General features: G+C 36.5%; 1 long non-coding RNA gene across 1 annotated transcript; it reads left to right on the forward strand.

The window, feature by feature from the left end:
• The first annotated feature begins 8,230 nt into the window (after positions 1 to 8,230).
• LOC134290092 (uncharacterized) lies at positions 8,231 to 11,353 on the forward strand. Its single transcript, XR_009998856.1, has 2 exons — positions 8,231 to 8,342; positions 10,893 to 11,353. It is a non-coding gene; the product is annotated as an uncharacterized LOC134290092 (long non-coding RNA).
• The last annotated feature ends 5,825 nt before the right edge of the window (positions 11,354 to 17,178 follow it).

The raw sequence follows: 17,178 nt of genomic DNA on the forward strand, positions 1-17,178 counted from the left end.
TCCGGGTTAAGAGGCAATCTATTGACATTGAAATCATAAAGAAGTGAAGTGTTCTATAAGTGAATTATATTTTTTTATAAGAGAAAACGAGTCATACAAACATATTTGGAGGGACTTTAAAAATTGATATCTTTGATTAGTTAAATGTGCTCTATCAGTAATTTTTTATATAATGTTAGAAATTCTTTAAAAATTGAGGTAATCTATGCAGGTGTAGTGTTCTTTTATCAGTAAATAATATTTTTTTCTCATTGGTGTTAGAATAAAATTCAAAGTTGAGATCTAAATGAATAGTTTGTTCTTTTTATTATAAATGCTCTGTTAGAAACACATAATTTTGCTGCACCACCTACCTTACCGTTATTACTGTAGTAACATATTACAAAAAAGTCCACGTGAGAGTAAGAATGAAACTGCAGGAACTTTTAGGGGCTGTTCATAAACCACGTAGACCAAAATTTGGTCTTCCCCCTCGTTGACTTTTGTCTATACAAAAATTTGAAAATTTGTTTGGAGCATAGACTTTGGCCAGAACCTCCCCTCATCCCCCCAAAAAGTCTACGTGGTTTATGAACAGCCCCTTACTGGACAAAGTTTAGTTCAATTGTTAGATATATATGTGTGTTTATTTTTCATCTGTATAATAAGCAATACTGAAAAACATGAAATTATATAAATAGGTTGTACAAAAGATAATGAAATCCTGTCGTTCACTGAAAGAAAAATATATACCAATTATTTAGATGAAGATTGATGATATTTTACTCATTAATTATTTCTGCATTTTTAACTTAAATTTATTGAAATTTAACCTATTTTGAGTACTTACCAAGCGTTTGTAAATGCGAAATGCATTGAATTCACATTTTTATTTATTTACATCCATTGCAGGTAAATGTTCCCAATGTTTTTCCAACATCGGAATTTCGGTAGCAATTTAGGCAACAATGTCTGTTACACTGTGCACAGCTGATTCTATTGATAGGAATCAGGCTTCCTCCGCAGTTGAAGCAGATGTCACTAGTTAAGAAGTTTCTCAATAATTTGAAAATCTCTTTTCTTTTTTCACTGACGACTATTTTGTCAGTGAATGTTGTTTTCCCTGTGAAATAAATATGCAAAAGCAATTAAATAGATAATAGATTAATGTTTCTTTGTATATAAAAGTAGACGAATAAAGCATATTTTTTTTTGGTTAGCACCTTTCTTCCCCTTTATCTGTTCGTTTTTTTTATATATATTCGTATTTGAGCATTTGATCAAATACATCTTTTTGCCAGGCGATTTAAAACACAGATTTATATGAAAAAGTGTTTTAATAATGCATTCAGGAAAAAAACAGACGAAGGGTTAATTGACTTTTTTTTTTCATGAGTTCCAAATAATGAAATTTTTTCTGAACAATTTATTGCAAAACAAAATCTTACCATTCAATAGCTGCTCCGCAAAATAAAAAACAAAAATTCCGCAGCTGACACCATCCTTTTGTTGTGTTGTTGGAATGTCATCGTATGTCCAAGTGTGCTGATTTTTCTTCACATTTTTTAGTGATTTAGAGGATGCACACAGAAAGGACAAAACGTCCATCCACCGGTTGAATACTCCTTGCGCTGTCAAAGACGTCGTTGTTTTCAAGGAGTTGAAAAGCTCCAGCCTCTTCTTTGCAAAATCAACCAATGTCAGATAAAAGTGATTGTTATGCAGTATTGGAACAATCACCTTCTTGTGCTTCAATATGTGTTCCACTGTTTTCACATGTTGCCCCGAAGTTTGGCTATCCAGTGATTCGAAATTTTCGTAGAGCCCAAATCCATATAGCTGGCGCCCTTCATGGAACTCGCACACGTACGTGTCTTTTTTGTCCACTCCCACTGCAGTTAATGCCGACTCAACCGTAGACTCGTACAACTCCGTATGATCAGCCAAGCATTGGATGTCCAGAATATCTAATAAATGTATCCTTTCTCGATAGACCAGTCTACCAATGAAATATTGTTTTCCTGGAGCGTTTGAATCAAGCTTTGTTTTAAGTTCAATAAAGGTTTTGATTGAAGGTTTGATTTCGATGTCTTCCACACTTCTGTCGAACAACCTTTTGCGCGCCCGTTTCGAAGCCAGTCCAGTGTTCTGCGGTGTACGATCTCGCTTGGGAACTCGTTTCCACTGCGATTCGGCATTTACTATATCCTTTTCTGACATTTCCGAGTTACTTTTTGGGACATCACTTCCAATTGGCTTTCTATAGCTTTTCGGCCGGCAGTTCAGTCTGCTTTTTGGGATGGCATTTCTGTAACGTATAATTACAGCTCTTGTTTCATCCTTTTTTGCCCTCACAAAGCGATCAACTGGGATCGGAAGTTTTCCCACATCCAACACCGCAGATCTTAAAGCTTCTTTTTCTTCACACCAGTGACTTTCTATATTGTTGGTGTTGAAACGGAACTTCGTTGGGAATTCTGTATGAGAGGATGATTTCGGTAAATGGCAAATGGCTGTCCACAGAGGAACCAGTGCCATGTACTGCTTCATAAACTCCAAAGTGAAATTTTGATTTTGTTTTGTCGTTTTACCATCAATTGCGTTTTCATAAACTGTCTTAGCATCTTTATAAAACGGCGACCGCTTGTAAATTGGATCGCTCATTTTCTCAAAGGTTTTTTCTTCGCAATCGTTAGCCTGCTGCATGAATGCGTCTGCTTCGTCATAGTTGAGATGCTTCAACGTCAGTTCCACATCTGTGTCTGGATCACTCAAGACTTTCACCATCACTTCGAAATATTTTAAAACATCTGTATAATCTCGGCTGTGGACCATTGCCACGAAAATAACTTTTAGAACGGTTTTGATCTGAAATATATCGTAATAACAGTGACTTGAGTTTGCAGTGAAGAAAAACGCAGCTAAGGGGATTCACTAAAGGGTTTTTTTTTATCATCGTACAAATTGGTACGAAGGTTATCAGAATTTAATGAATTGTTGTTGAGGAAAATCGGTTAGAAATGTCGGAAATACTATTTACAAAAATTTCTAAAAAAAATATGTTTGGATGGAAATTTTATACGCTATATTCTGTGAAACTTTCAAGATGTGTTGTTTTTTCTTTCCTGAGTAATGATCATTTTGAGCAAATTAATAATCAACATCTGGACAATTTCCACAAAATTGGTCAGGCACAAAAAAAAACACATCTTGAAAATTTCACAGAATATAGCATTTGAAATTTCTTTCAAAAACCCAGATTAATCCACCTAGTGGTGATATAGCCTTTCTCGTCGAACATGTACTCATGATCTTTCCTTGGTCGGGATACGACTGGGATAGTTTTGCTTCAGAATGTTGGCTTTGCAGTCTTTTAGAGAAATCGAAAACACTAGTTTATGATTTTTTCCGACTTTTCGGTCCGTATGGGGCTTTTTCAGGGGTTCAATCGGTCAAGGTTTCCTTGTCAAGATGGCTTTGCTGAACTCAAGAATGTCATACGGAAGTTTTGGTATATATTGAGTCTGTTCGGTTTGAAACCGTCGTGATGCGGACATTCTACTACCTATCGGGTGGTCTACAATTCGGTCCCTATTTATGGAGTCCTCCTTTATTGCTTTGTTTAGAAAATTTCTGTGCATGGGCCATCATTCCGAAGCATGATATTTCCGTCGACGTTATCAGAACTGTTCCTAAATCCTGAGAATACTTTATTTAGTAAAGCAATAATTTTAATAAAATTGGGAAACTTATTAATAAAACATATTCCGACGTTAAGTTAAACGTATAGACAGAGCTGAAAAAAATCAGAATTTTCAGTTGACTGCATGAGCACCTTCACTATCACTGAAGGCCGATCAACATCAAGACGATAATTACAAGCTAGGATATAACTTTTTTCACAATCACAGATGACTTTACGGTCTTCGACAAAGTTTTTTTTTACACTTTAGGCTATATTTTATTATCATAGGTTACAAGATTCATGTAATATTTGACAAAAAATGAAAGCAATAAAACCATAAAAAAATCCCAATAGTTTTAGACTCAAAAGAGAATTGAAAAAACTTTGTCCGAGGTTGATGCGATAATTTTCATTTTCTCATATAATGTTGATCCATCCTGCTGTATATTTTTACACCTCAGGAATCTGAAATGGTGTGATTTGTTACGATTGCTTTAGTACAGACAAACAGACATATTATTTGGAACATATTGCTGTTATATTTATCGTCACGAAAAAATAATCATTAAATGCTAATCAGGTTGCATTTCACAACCCGCTGCTGGCTTGATGGCGGTAGTGAGGAAACGTCAATCGAACAAAAACGATTTCACTCGTAACTTTACCAAACACCGTAGGTATCTAACAAAATCCACGAACGAAGACGATCGAAGGGGAAGTTCGCTGTTCCCATAGCAACTAATACATTGAGCATTTCAGAAACGTGAAAATTCCGGGCATTTTTTCACAAATCATCCCTAAAGGTGAGTGATACAAGTAATCCTTAACGGAACTCAGCGCCTCATGTGAAAATCTTTTTTTTTTGTTTACATAGAGTAATGCGGGGCAAAAGTTCGCACGGGGAAAAAGTTCAAAGTGGGTCTTTCTCTGCGCACGAGTTAAAAACCCAGGTAAACTTGTATGGATTCGACACATTGTCAGGTCAGATACTCGTCAATAAAAACTAGAACGATTTCGTTATGTAGTAGCAGAGTTATGAAAACAAATGTGTTTCTAGCTGTTTTGATGTAATTTTTTGACCTTTTGTAATAAGAATTTGTAATGATCGAAAGAAGAAGATTTACTAAATCTCTTGATGTCGGAGAATCGTCATTCCATAGTAATTCTAGAAATGCACTCGAATAAACAAAAAGATTCTAGTGTTTCTTGTAGGAAGGAACATTGTTAAAGCCTCGACAGTAAGGCAAAAGTTCGCAGTAGCTGTGGGGCAAAAGTTCACACTATATATCTGAATCTAGAGCATCAATATAGTTACAAAACATTTGAAGCAATGCCGATTTCGTATAGAAACTAACATTATGTATAATAGGTGTAGTATGCATCTTTAAATCATTCTGAAAAAGGATTTGAACTTATTTTTGGAAGAAAATCGATTATAAGGCTATCAGTGTGTTCGCCTTTTAAAAATGAAAATGGCTGAAAAACATTTTGGAACATTTTTTCGCCATATTCATGTCAACCTTTGAAAGTTTTTGGGAATATTATGTTGTTCTACTTTTTTGGGGGTCTTTCATAGCTTAGTTTGTAAATTCATACTTATAATTCATCACCATACTGACGAAGGTTAGATTAAAATTACAGTCCCGTTCAAAAGTTGTGCAGCATATTTGTTTTTTTTTTTCAAGTATTTTGTGTAACACTTACAATTGTAATTACTTCACAATGTATTTTGAAAACTTCAGTAACGCTCTTTGTTATAAGTTTTGGAAGTGTTCATAAAATACACTGTATACTAAAGCTGAGTACCAGGCCGTGTTCCAATTGGCATGTAATGTCATGAATTGAAAGAAACACATTTCGTGCATAGAGTGAAATGGTGAACATGAATTTACATGAAATTAATGAACTTCAAACTATGGGGCAAAAGTTCGCATTTGAGTACTTGAATTAAAATTTTTATTACTAGAACTACCAAAGGAACGTGAAAAAATCTAGTACTACGTTTCGAAGGTAACATGACAGGGATTCGTTTAACGAGAAACAACGATATTTATTTTGAGTACATAGCTAAACATTTCTAGAGCACTGTTTTTTAGAACCGTTGAACGGATTTGGGTGAAAATGCATCACGCTAATTGTTCAGTGGTTGTCAACAGCGTGATGTATTTTATTCTAAATCCGTTCAACAGTTCCAAAAAACGGTGCCCTAGAAATTTTCAGCAATGTACTCCAAATACCTTGTCCCTAATAGTTAATTGATAAAGGCTGTTAGGTGCGAACTTTTGCCCCGCATTACTCTATGTTACATACGGTGTTTGGTAAAGTTAGGCTTGATTTATATTTGATTCAACCGTTGAAACAAGCACGATGGTTAGTGAGTAGAGTGAGACGTCTGTATATATGTGGTCTTAGTTTAGTCAAGATGTTGCACTCTTACACATATTTATCGCTTGCATTGACTTTGTTCACCTTTATAGTTCCTGTGAAGCACCCAATGCTAGTTTTGCATCACTATCGGTAGCCTCTAATGTGGTCTGAGCCTATTTTATTGCTAATCGTTCCTCAGGTTAGGGAACGTCCATAAATTACGTCACGCTTTGAGGAGGTGTTCGGCACAGTGTGACGACCCATACTAAAATTTTAGAGGCCTCATATAAAAAGTGTGACATAGGGGGAAGGGGAGTTGAAAATTGTCAAAATTTGTGTGACGTAATTTACGGACGTTCCCTTATTTAAAAAAACGCGGTTTGATGTGTCGCATGCATTGGTTTGGTTCACTTTTGTATTTGGCCACATTCGGTAGGATACCCGAGAAACCCAATCCTGAACACTATCGGTAGTTTTGAATGCGGTCTGAGCCAATTTTCTTGCTAACCGTTTATCGGGTTATCTAAAAAGTCACGATTTGTTGTATAGCATGCATGGGTTAGGATCACTTTTTCATTTAACCACTTCCAGCGGGACACTTGGAACCGATTCCGGGACAATACCGATTATCCCTTATATGGTTTGAAACTAGTTTCTTGCTAACTGTTCATCAGGCTTCCTAAAAAGACATGAATTGGTGCGTCTAATGGATGGGTTTGGTTCATTTGTGCATTTGGCCACTTCTGGCGTAACAACTGAAACGGTTCTGGAACACTACCGATATTGTCTAATGTGGTCTGAGCCTATTTTCTTGCCAACCGTTCATCAAGTTATCTGAAAAGCCGCTATCTGATGTGTCACATGCATGTGTTTGGTGCCTTTTGGCATTTGGCCACTTCGGTAGTCTTTAAAGAGATCTTAGTTGTGGTCTGAGCTTATTTTCTTGCTAATCGTTCATCAAATAATTTAAATATCCGCTGTTTGATGTACCGCAGGCATGAGTTTGGTTCTCTTCCACATTTGACCACATCCGGCGGGACACCTGGAACCGGTTCCGGATCACTATCGGTTGATCCAAATATGGTCTGAAACTATTTTCTTGCTAAAGGTTTATCAGGTTGCCTAAAGAGCCGCGATTTGATGCGTCGCATGTGAGGGTTCGTTTAACTTTTATACTCGGCTACTTCCGGCAGGACATCTGGAACGGGTTCTGTAACACTATCGGTTCAAATATGGTCTGAGAATGTTTTCCTGCCTACTGTTCATCAGGTGATCGAAAAAGCTGCTGTTTGATGTGTCGCATGCATGGGTTTGGTTCACTTTCATATTTGGCCACTTCCGGCGGAACACCAGGAACCGGTTCCGGAACACTACCGGTTTAGATATGGTCTGACAATGTTTTCCTTCCTACTGTTCATCAGGTTATCGAAAAAACCGCTGTTTGATGTGTCGCATGCATGGGTTTGGTTCACTTTCATATTTGGCCACTTCCGGCGGAACACCAGGAACCGGTTCCGGAACACTACCGGTTCAGATATGGACTGACAATGTTTTCCTGCCTACTGTTCAACAGGTTATCGAAAAAGCCACTGTTTGATGTGTCGCATGCATGGGTTCATTTCACTTTCATATTTGGCCACTTCCGGCGGAACACCCGGAACCGTTTACGGAACACTACCGGTCCAGATATGGTCTGAGACTATTTTCCTGCTTACCGTTCATCAGGTTATTCAAAATGCCGTGGCTTGATGTGTCGCATGCATGGGTTTGTAGCGTTTTTATATCTGGCCCCTTCCTGGGGTACCGGTCCGGAACACCTAAATGGCCATAACTCCGGAACGGCTGGACCGATCTGAACCATTTTCAATAGGAAACAATGGGACTATATGCCGCGTCGAATGAACCATCGGTCGTTGAAATCGGTTGATATTTACTATCTAAAAATGAGGTGACCTTTTTGTACACACACACACACACACACGCACATACGCACACACATACATACACACACACACACATACACACACACAGACATCATCTCAACTCGTCGAGCTGAGTCGATTGGTATATAAGACTTGACCCCTCCGAGGGCTCTATAAAATTTTCGTTTTTGGAGTGAACATATAGCCTTTCGGTACACCTTGGTGTACGAGAAAGGCAAAACATGTTTTGGGAATTTTTCGTAAATAGTTTTTTCGACTTTTCAAACCAATTTTCTTTAACAGTGGAAAAAATTGTGGAAAGCAATTTTTATTTTGTATTTTTTGTGGGTCACTGAAAAAAATGTTTACGATTTCATTGTGTCTACGATGTTTTTGCCTTTCTCGTACACTAAGTGTACTGGAAAGGCTATATGTTCACTCAAAAAATGACTTTCTGATAGAAGGCCCGGAGGGTCGAGTCACATATACCAATCAACTCAGCTCGACGAATTGAGGTGATGTCTGTGTGTGTGTATGTATGTGTGTGTGTGTGTATGTGTGTGTGTGAGTATGTGTGTGTACAAAATAAACTCACATCACTTTTTGGCAGTAAACCTCAACCGATTTTAATCACCGACGGTTCATTCGACGCGGAATCTGGTCCCATTGTTTCCTATTGAAAATGGTTCGGATCGGTTCAGCCGTTCCGGAGTTATGGCCATTTAGGTGTTCCGGATCGGTACCTCTGGGAGGAGCCAGACATGAAAATGCTACAAACCCATGCATGCGACATATTAAACCACGGCATTTTTGATCATCTGATAAATGGAAAGCAGGAAAATGGTCTCAGACCATATCTGAACCGAAAGTATTCCGGAACCGGTTCCGGAAGTCCCGCCGGAAGTGGCCAAATATAAAAGAGAACCAAACCCATGCATGCGACACATCAAACCACGGCATTTTCGATAATCTGATGAACGGTAAGCAGGAAAATGATCTCAGACCATATCAGAACCGGTAGTGTTCCGGAACCGGTTCCGGAAGTCCCGCCGGAAGTTGCCAAATATAAAAGAGAACCAAACCCATGCATGTGACACATCAAACAGCGGCATTTTCGATAACCTGATGAACGGTTTACAGGAAAATAGTATAAGACCATACCTGAACTGGTAGTGTTCCGGAACCGGTTCTGGGTATCCCGCCGGAAGTGGCCAAATATAAAAGAGAACCAAACCCATGCATGCGGCACATCAAACCGTGTCATATTTGATAACCTGATGAACGGTAAGCAGGAAAATAGTCTCAGACCATATCTGAACCGGTAGTGTTCCGGAACCGGTTCCAGATGTCCCGCCGGAAGTGGCCATACACAAAAAAGAACCATACCCAGAAAGCGACACATCAAACCACAGCATTTTCGATAATCTGATGAACGGTAAGCAAGAAAATAGTCTCAGACCATATCAGAACCGGTAGTGTTGCAGAACCGGTTCTGGGTGTTCCGCCGGAAGTGACCAAATATAAAATTGAACATAACTCATTCATGCGACACAACAAACAGCGGCATTTTCGATAACCTGAAGAACGGTTAGCAGGAAAACAGTATCGGACCATATCTGAACCGGTAGTGTTCCGGAACCGGTTCCGGGGGGCCCCGATGGGTGAATGCAAACTTTTTAAGGAGTGATAGAGGATCACCAATAGTGAAAACAATGTGTACGCATATCGTCAAATCTCGACCGTTACATAGTAATTGAACTTTACATGTTTTTGACTTTGCTTGCCTCAAACTGGCTATAACTTGAAAATGGTCAAACTTATTGCAGCTTTTTAACCCTCATTCGAAAGTTTATTGAATTTTCTACACACCTAGAAAAAATCATGTAATTTTAGGTGTCCTGAACCTGACATATACAAGCGTCTTCAAAGACACAAATTTAGAGATCAAAACATGTAAATTTACGTCTCCTTGGACTTATATTTTCTTAGCGTCTAGCAATCGCTAGAACCGATCTGATAAATAAAACATATAAAAGTATAATATTTGGATTCGAACTCAGGATCTGCTGATTGTGAGCCACATCTCTTAACTCTCGGCTATTTCACCGAGTTGGAAGGTGGCAGATGAATGTGATAATAATTCTACGTTTCTGGTAAAGTGGATTTGTTGACATCTATCGCAACCAACCAGGACATGATGCGCGTAAAATTGAGTCCAATTTGTGATTCAGTCTTAAAAATGTTTACGTTCATTGATGTTTCTGTCTCGTGCAAATTTTAGATTTTTTAAGTGTGAATCAAAAACAGATCTTTCAATCTATTGGTTTAGTTAAATATTTTAGTTTTCTACAGCATTTAAGCTCGAAAATATTGTTTTGCCTTTCTCGTACACCGAAATGTACTGAAAGGCTATATGTTCACTATATGGATATATGGCGTCTTAAAATTAGTGATGGCGGCATAAACTTCAAGATGGCAGCTGTTTAATGGAGGTTTACGCTCTAAAACCGTTCAATACGGGTATATTTGGTATGGGGAAGACAACCGGAGTTCAAAAACAGCTACCAGAATATCCAAGAAGGCGTCTCAACATTCAAAATGGCGGCTGTTTAATGGAGTTTTGGGCTCTAAAACCAATCAATATGGGTGTATCTGATATGGGGAAGAAGTCTGGAGTCCAAAAATAGCGACCAGAATTTCCAAGCTGCTGGACATAGATCCTAAATGGCGGCTCAAAATTTAAGATTGCGGCTGTTTTTTTAAGAGTTCAAGGCTCAAAAATCAAAAACCAGATAAATGATATGATCTCTTATGCCATGAAATGGATTTCTGTTAAACGTATGAAAGTGCGATATTCATCAACATGTCACTTGAGTTGTGTTGAAATGTGTTTTTGAAGGCACGAGAAAGGCACCATCACCGCAAGGTGGATTAATTAGGGTTTTTAAGTTATGATTTTTCAAAGAAAACATCTGGACAATTTCCTTAAAATTGGACATAAAAAAAGAAATAAACTTTTCCAACCGATTTTCCTCATCAGTGGAAAATTTATTGGAAAAAATTTTCATTTTGTATTTATTTTATTGCTGAGAAAATTTGCTTATGATTTCACAAAAAAAAACTGTGCCTACGATGCTTTGTTGTTGAGTTATGGTTTTTCTAAGTATGTGGAATATGTGGAAAATGTTTGCTTTTCCCTGAAGTTTTCCGGAAAATTAGGTGACCCTGATTTTTTTTCAATTTAGTTTGTTCATATATACACTCCCGATCAAAAGTTTGGGGTCACCCCCTCAAAAACATGTCATTTTTTAGGCCCATATCTCCACCAATTTGCGTCCGATTTCAAAATCCTAGGTCTCATTCGAAAGATAATAAGTCAAAGTAACTTTGAACATGATTTCGGTGAAAGTTTTTCAAAAATATTTGTATGTAAACTTAACCCAAAGTTGCCAAATTTTCTAAAAAATCAATATAAACTTACGGCAGTGTTGGTGGAGATTGGGTCGACCAAACTTTAAGATGAGAGTCGCAATATAACCTATTTCCTATAAGCTTTCAACTGCTTTTACCGAACTTGGCTAAAAAATCTAGGAAAAAAAAATATAAAGTAAATTACCTCCTAATGTCATCGACCAAAAGTTTGGGGGCACCTCTCATCAGCAAAAAGTTTGGAGTCACTGTCGTAAAACATGTAAAACTGATTTGGTGTTATCTTCGTCATCTATAATTCAATTTTAATTCTTTTTGGCTTTGGGTTAAGTTTACATACAAAAATGTTCGAAAAACTTTCACCGAAATCATGTTCAAAGTAACTTTGACTTATAATCTTTCGAATAAGACCTAGGGTTTTCAAATCGGACGCAAAGCGGCGGAGATATGGGCCTAAACAAATGTCATGTTTTTGAGGGGGTGACCCCAAACTTTTGATCGGGAGTGTATATAAACCCTACCTCTGAAAAAAAAATTCATTGTATTTTGAAAACCTTCGTACCAATTTGTACGATAATTTAAAAAAATCCACTAAACAGCGTAAATAGCTGAGAAAGCCATAACCGTCTTCTTTTTAAAATATTTCATGAAATTTCGAATTATAATATCAAATATTACTTTGATGATGGCTATGTTTACGCAGAACCACAGGAGATAGACAAAATGATCGGGACAAGCAAAATTTTCACTTTTTAAAAAATGTTCAATTAGCTGTAACTTTTCGAAAAAAAAAGCATCAAATGTTCTCAAATTTTTACTGTGAGTGCATCAACTAGTTGTGCATCAGTGGTTCAAATTTGAAATCGGACAAATTTTCGGCAAAATTTTCACTTTTTAAAAAATGTTCAATTAGCTGTAACTTTTCGAAAAAAAAGCATCAAATATTCTCAAATTTTTACTGTGAGTGCATCAACTAGTTGTGCATCAGTGGTTCAAATTTGAGATCGGACCATTCTCCACGAAGTTATAAAGATTATTGGAAAAGGTCAAATTATCCGATAGCTAACTTCTCCGAATTTAATGAACCGATTGAAATGAAATTTTGACCATTTATGACTTATATAAGGCCGTTACAAATATTTATTTCACTTTTTGTCCCACCACTCTTTGACTGGTTGAGGGGGGGGGGGGGTATAAAAATAATAAAGCATTTAATTTAAAAATTTTAAAAACTCATCGGATTTGTTAAAGAATTTTGAGCAAGACTCGAAATTTTGATAAATATTTTTTTATCTGCCCCCTCAAAATGCAAAATCCAGCCAACAATTTTTGAAGGCGGGGGGGGGGGGGGGGAGACAAAAAGTCAAAATAAAATTTGTATCAGCCTAATGAACTCTGAAAAACATTTGACTTAACTTGAAATTTTTAACAAGAGACAAAATTATAGCGATTTTAATTTTTTCATGATTCTTTAGTAAGTTGGTCTATTTTAATATGCATTCTATAACTTTTATTGGTAGCTATGTTGTTACTTTCCTTCAAAACACATTTATATACAAGTCAATTAGAGAGAATTAAATGAACTATAATTGCATCTTGAATTTTGAAACGATGTTGATATTTTGGGAAGTTTGGTGTTTTATTAGAAAAATAATCTAATCGTTATAATTTTCTTCCGTGTTAAAAATATTAAGTTAAGTCAATGGTTTTTCATAGCTCATTATATAAGTCATAATTGGTCGAAATTTCATTTCAACCGGTTTATTGAATCCAGATATATTATAGCTCAAAGTTGGCTATCAAATAGTTTTACCTTTTTCAAGATTCTTTGTAGCTTCGTGGAGAATGGTCCGATCTTTTCTAATTTTGGACCACTGATCAGGGTGCAAAATGTCAATAGTCATTGACTGAAAACAGCACGAATTTGAATGATTCTGCACTGAACATTCAAAACAAACAAATTCATTTTCGCTCTCCCTCTTCACACAGTCAGTCAATTCGTAGTCATTGAATATGAAACCGATCAAGAAACATCTTCATAATTACCTACGTTTATGGCTACGATTCCTTCCAAAAACACTCCACAACAATTAAATGGGAAAAGATCTGTGTAAAGCACCGTTAAATGTAATCGAAACGTTAATATTTTATCAGCAATTTAACACTTTGTAAGATGTTTACAAATATTCATTGACTTTCATTCAGTTGACAAACGAGTATCGAGCAGCTGAATATGAATATGCAGGCAAGTGAATGAAAATTGCCGCACGGTGAACTTTAACTCGTCTGCTCGAAAATTTTGCGCCCTGCCACTGATACACATCTAGTTGACGAACTTACAGTAGAAATTTGAGAATATTTGATGCACTTCTCGACAAGTTATGTCGATCCCCTGTATATGTACGCAGTGGTTTTTGCTGTTTAGTGTATTCCCCAACGAACTTACTTCCTCTGGTTCCGCCAACTTTTCCAAATCCTTTAGGAAATTCTTAGATAGATGCGTTATGCACAAAAACACTAATATGATTGTGCTGTCAACTCTCTTCTCCAGCTCTTCATCGCATTTGCAGGTGTAGTCATACATGATATTAAGATATTGCACCACATCAAGCCCACTTAGATTGAGGATCGCATTAATTTGTGCCCAGCAGAAATCGCTGACTATCGCTAAGTATGAAAAAAAAATATATTAAAAATTCAAAATATTTCACAGTATTACAATGTATTGTACCGTTCATTGGTGGCCATGTATTTTTTCCAAATTTACGAATGAAGTTTTCTTTAAACTCATTCAAAAAAAAGAAAATACTTCTGCTGGACTGATCAGTGCTCACATAGTCAGCGAAGGATGTGATCATTTTTGTCGATGTGTTATCGCCCGGAATTTGAATTGGCCTGACAAGAGCGTAGTTATCCCTCCTTTTGTCCTCGCAGCCCTTCAAAGCAGCACAAATACCGGAAGTTGCATCCATTTCAATAGCAAACCGCGGTGGCTTCATCGCTGTGTTTGCGTCGTACCTTTCTTTCTCTTTCTTCAAAATTGTTAATTGATCGTCACACAATAATATAAGCTTGACCGGTCCGATTGCAAGGTACTGGAAGTATCTGGAAAAAATGTTATCTATGACAAATGATCATGGAATTAGGAAGAAATCAATTACCGAAAATCTTCATGTGACTGCTTAAGCACTGATGGCATTTGTTTCTCGGCTGTCCACATCAGCAGAAGTTGCTGGATTAAGTCCGATGTAACGCGATATTGGTTCAACCACTCAGCACGAAGGTTTTTTAAAACTGATTGCGAAACAGGCCATTTATCGCGAGGCATTACGAAATTATCTTCACCGTAATTCGCAATTAGATAATTTCCGTGGGCTTTTGGCATCATTTTTGATGCATCACATAGTGCTGTGGCTCTTGCTTCTCCTCGCAACTGAGGTACTTTATATGTGTTGGTACAGTGTCGTACTGGTAAATCGGTGCTTTTAACTTTAAAACGCTTAGCTCCATTTTCTTGATTACAGAGCTTGTCGTTCGGATAGTAATCCAAATGAAGCAAATTACAGGGATTTTCATCACCCCACGTACAATATACCGCAATTCTTAAGCACTCTTCTGTGGCCAAGTAGTAGTTATCTTTGCAAGCTGGCATACAGGGCCATCCAGCTTTTTTCAAGCTACTGATGATCATGCCGGTATATCCTATAAATTTAATTGAAAGTCAACAGTACATATTTTGAATTGGAAACGGAAGCATGGGTATAAAATTTTAAGCATAATGAACATAAAAAAAAATACTTACCAGGTTTTAATTTCAAATTTCCCCGCCCATCAACGGTTGAATACTTCAGCCATTCCTCGTGTTGCATTTCAATAAGCATTTCAGTTGCTTTATATTCGTACTGACTGAACTTGTACCTTCGTACACCACTCCAACTGCTACGCCTCAAACAATCTTCACACCGGCAGTTTTCGTTGCGATTTTCAAATGTATCCAATTCCAAGATTTCTTCAGTTGTAGAACTCGCAGTGCTGTTGAGTATTTTTACCCATTTTTCCTTGTTTGTCTTAAACTCCCCTAATAATCGATTCATGTTGATGAGATTAACAAACTTATTCTTCTTCACTGCATTTGGCCCAACTTTCATCAAACTGCACACTTCCATATACTCATCCATGCCCAAATCGAAACAATCTACCGGATGTTGCAATAAATATCGCGCAAAGTCTGCTTTTTGTTGGTTTGTGAATCTACGAGTCATTGTGTATTACTGAAATATTTTATTAATGGAAAATATATCATTTAGTCTCATTCAATTCTAATACAAAACTTGCTTTATGAAGATGAGTTAATTTTTGATTAACGTTCAAAATTACTTTCGATTCGCGGTTTTCTAGTTTCCAAGAAATGGCAGATCAAAATTTTTTGTTGTTGTCAAAAAAATAGTGTTTAACGAGAACGGTTCTAGCTTTGCGAAAGATTAGTCAATGGAGCTCAAATGTGTACCAATGATGCACATATAACATATGGACAAAGAGTCGATATGAAAGATTTTTCAAGCACTGAAGTTACAGCTAGTCGAACTTTTTGTTGAGGGAAAAAAAAATACTTATCCCAAATATGTTGGCCATCTCGTGTATAATGGAAATATCAATTAGATGATTAAAAAAAAGAAGACATGTATAATTTGTCAAAATGAAAAACTCATCGTATTTGTTGAATAGATTCAAATTTCACTTAAAAATTCTAATAGTTTTATGAAGAAAGTATATTGACTGACTTGGCCAAAAATACGAGGGGGTGGAGGTGAAATATGTAAGTAATAAACAATATTTTCAAGCCTCAAAACCTTTCTGTTTGTCCAGAGAACCTTTTCATATTTAGTTTTTGGAGCAGCCTGACTAAATGCATAATTACGAATACCTTAGTAAATATTGATTATTTCACTAGATGCTATTAAATGATGATCAAACTTCAAATTAAATAAATAAAAACCATTAATAACAATTGGGTTCTTTAACCTTCCGTAACTCGCGCGGTTGGCCACCACCACCAGCTAATGCAGAGTACAAAAAGCGATATTTTTTCAACGTGTTGAATATAACTTTGGTATGGGTATTAGCGGAGATACCTCCGACACTAGAAAACGAGGGTTTGGGATTCTTGTACACTCATTGTGGAAAGGGTTTAGGCTATAACTTTATTGATACTTTTCTAAAACATCTGAAAATTTGCCCATGAATTAACAATATAATAAAAATAAAGTGGTGAAAATTTCATCAAGATCAGTTAGCCCTAAATTTTCTAGAAATCAAAACAGAAACCGCTTCGGAGTGAATTTCAGGTCCTTTATAAAAATTTTAACGTCCAATTTTAAAATATTTGCGTTTATATCCAGAACAAGTTTGCAGAACATAATTGATGTAAATCTGGCCAAAGTACTACAAAAAATTCATAAAACTACAAATTTTTCAGGAAAATCATACAATCTCAAACAAATCTCGAATTCCCATACATTTTATGACTTTAAAATATTTGCGTATTTATTCAGAACAATTTTTCAGATCATTATCGATATAAATCTGGCCAAAGAACCACAAAAAATTCAGAAAACAACGTATAATACAGAGAAAACCATATTTTCTTTTGTGACTTCAAAGTTATCGCGATGGCCAATTTTAAAATGAGCGCGTATATGCGTATGAAGAAGAAATTCTCAGAACATTGTTGATATTTTTCTCATCAAAGAACTACAAAAAATTCAAAAAAACTATGAATTTTTCAGGAAAAATATA

The sequence above is a fragment of the Aedes albopictus genome, chromosome 3 (genome assembly GCF_035046485.1).
Source record: "Aedes albopictus strain Foshan chromosome 3, AalbF5, whole genome shotgun sequence".
NCBI classification, from domain to species: domain Eukaryota; kingdom Metazoa; phylum Arthropoda; class Insecta; order Diptera; family Culicidae; genus Aedes; species Aedes albopictus.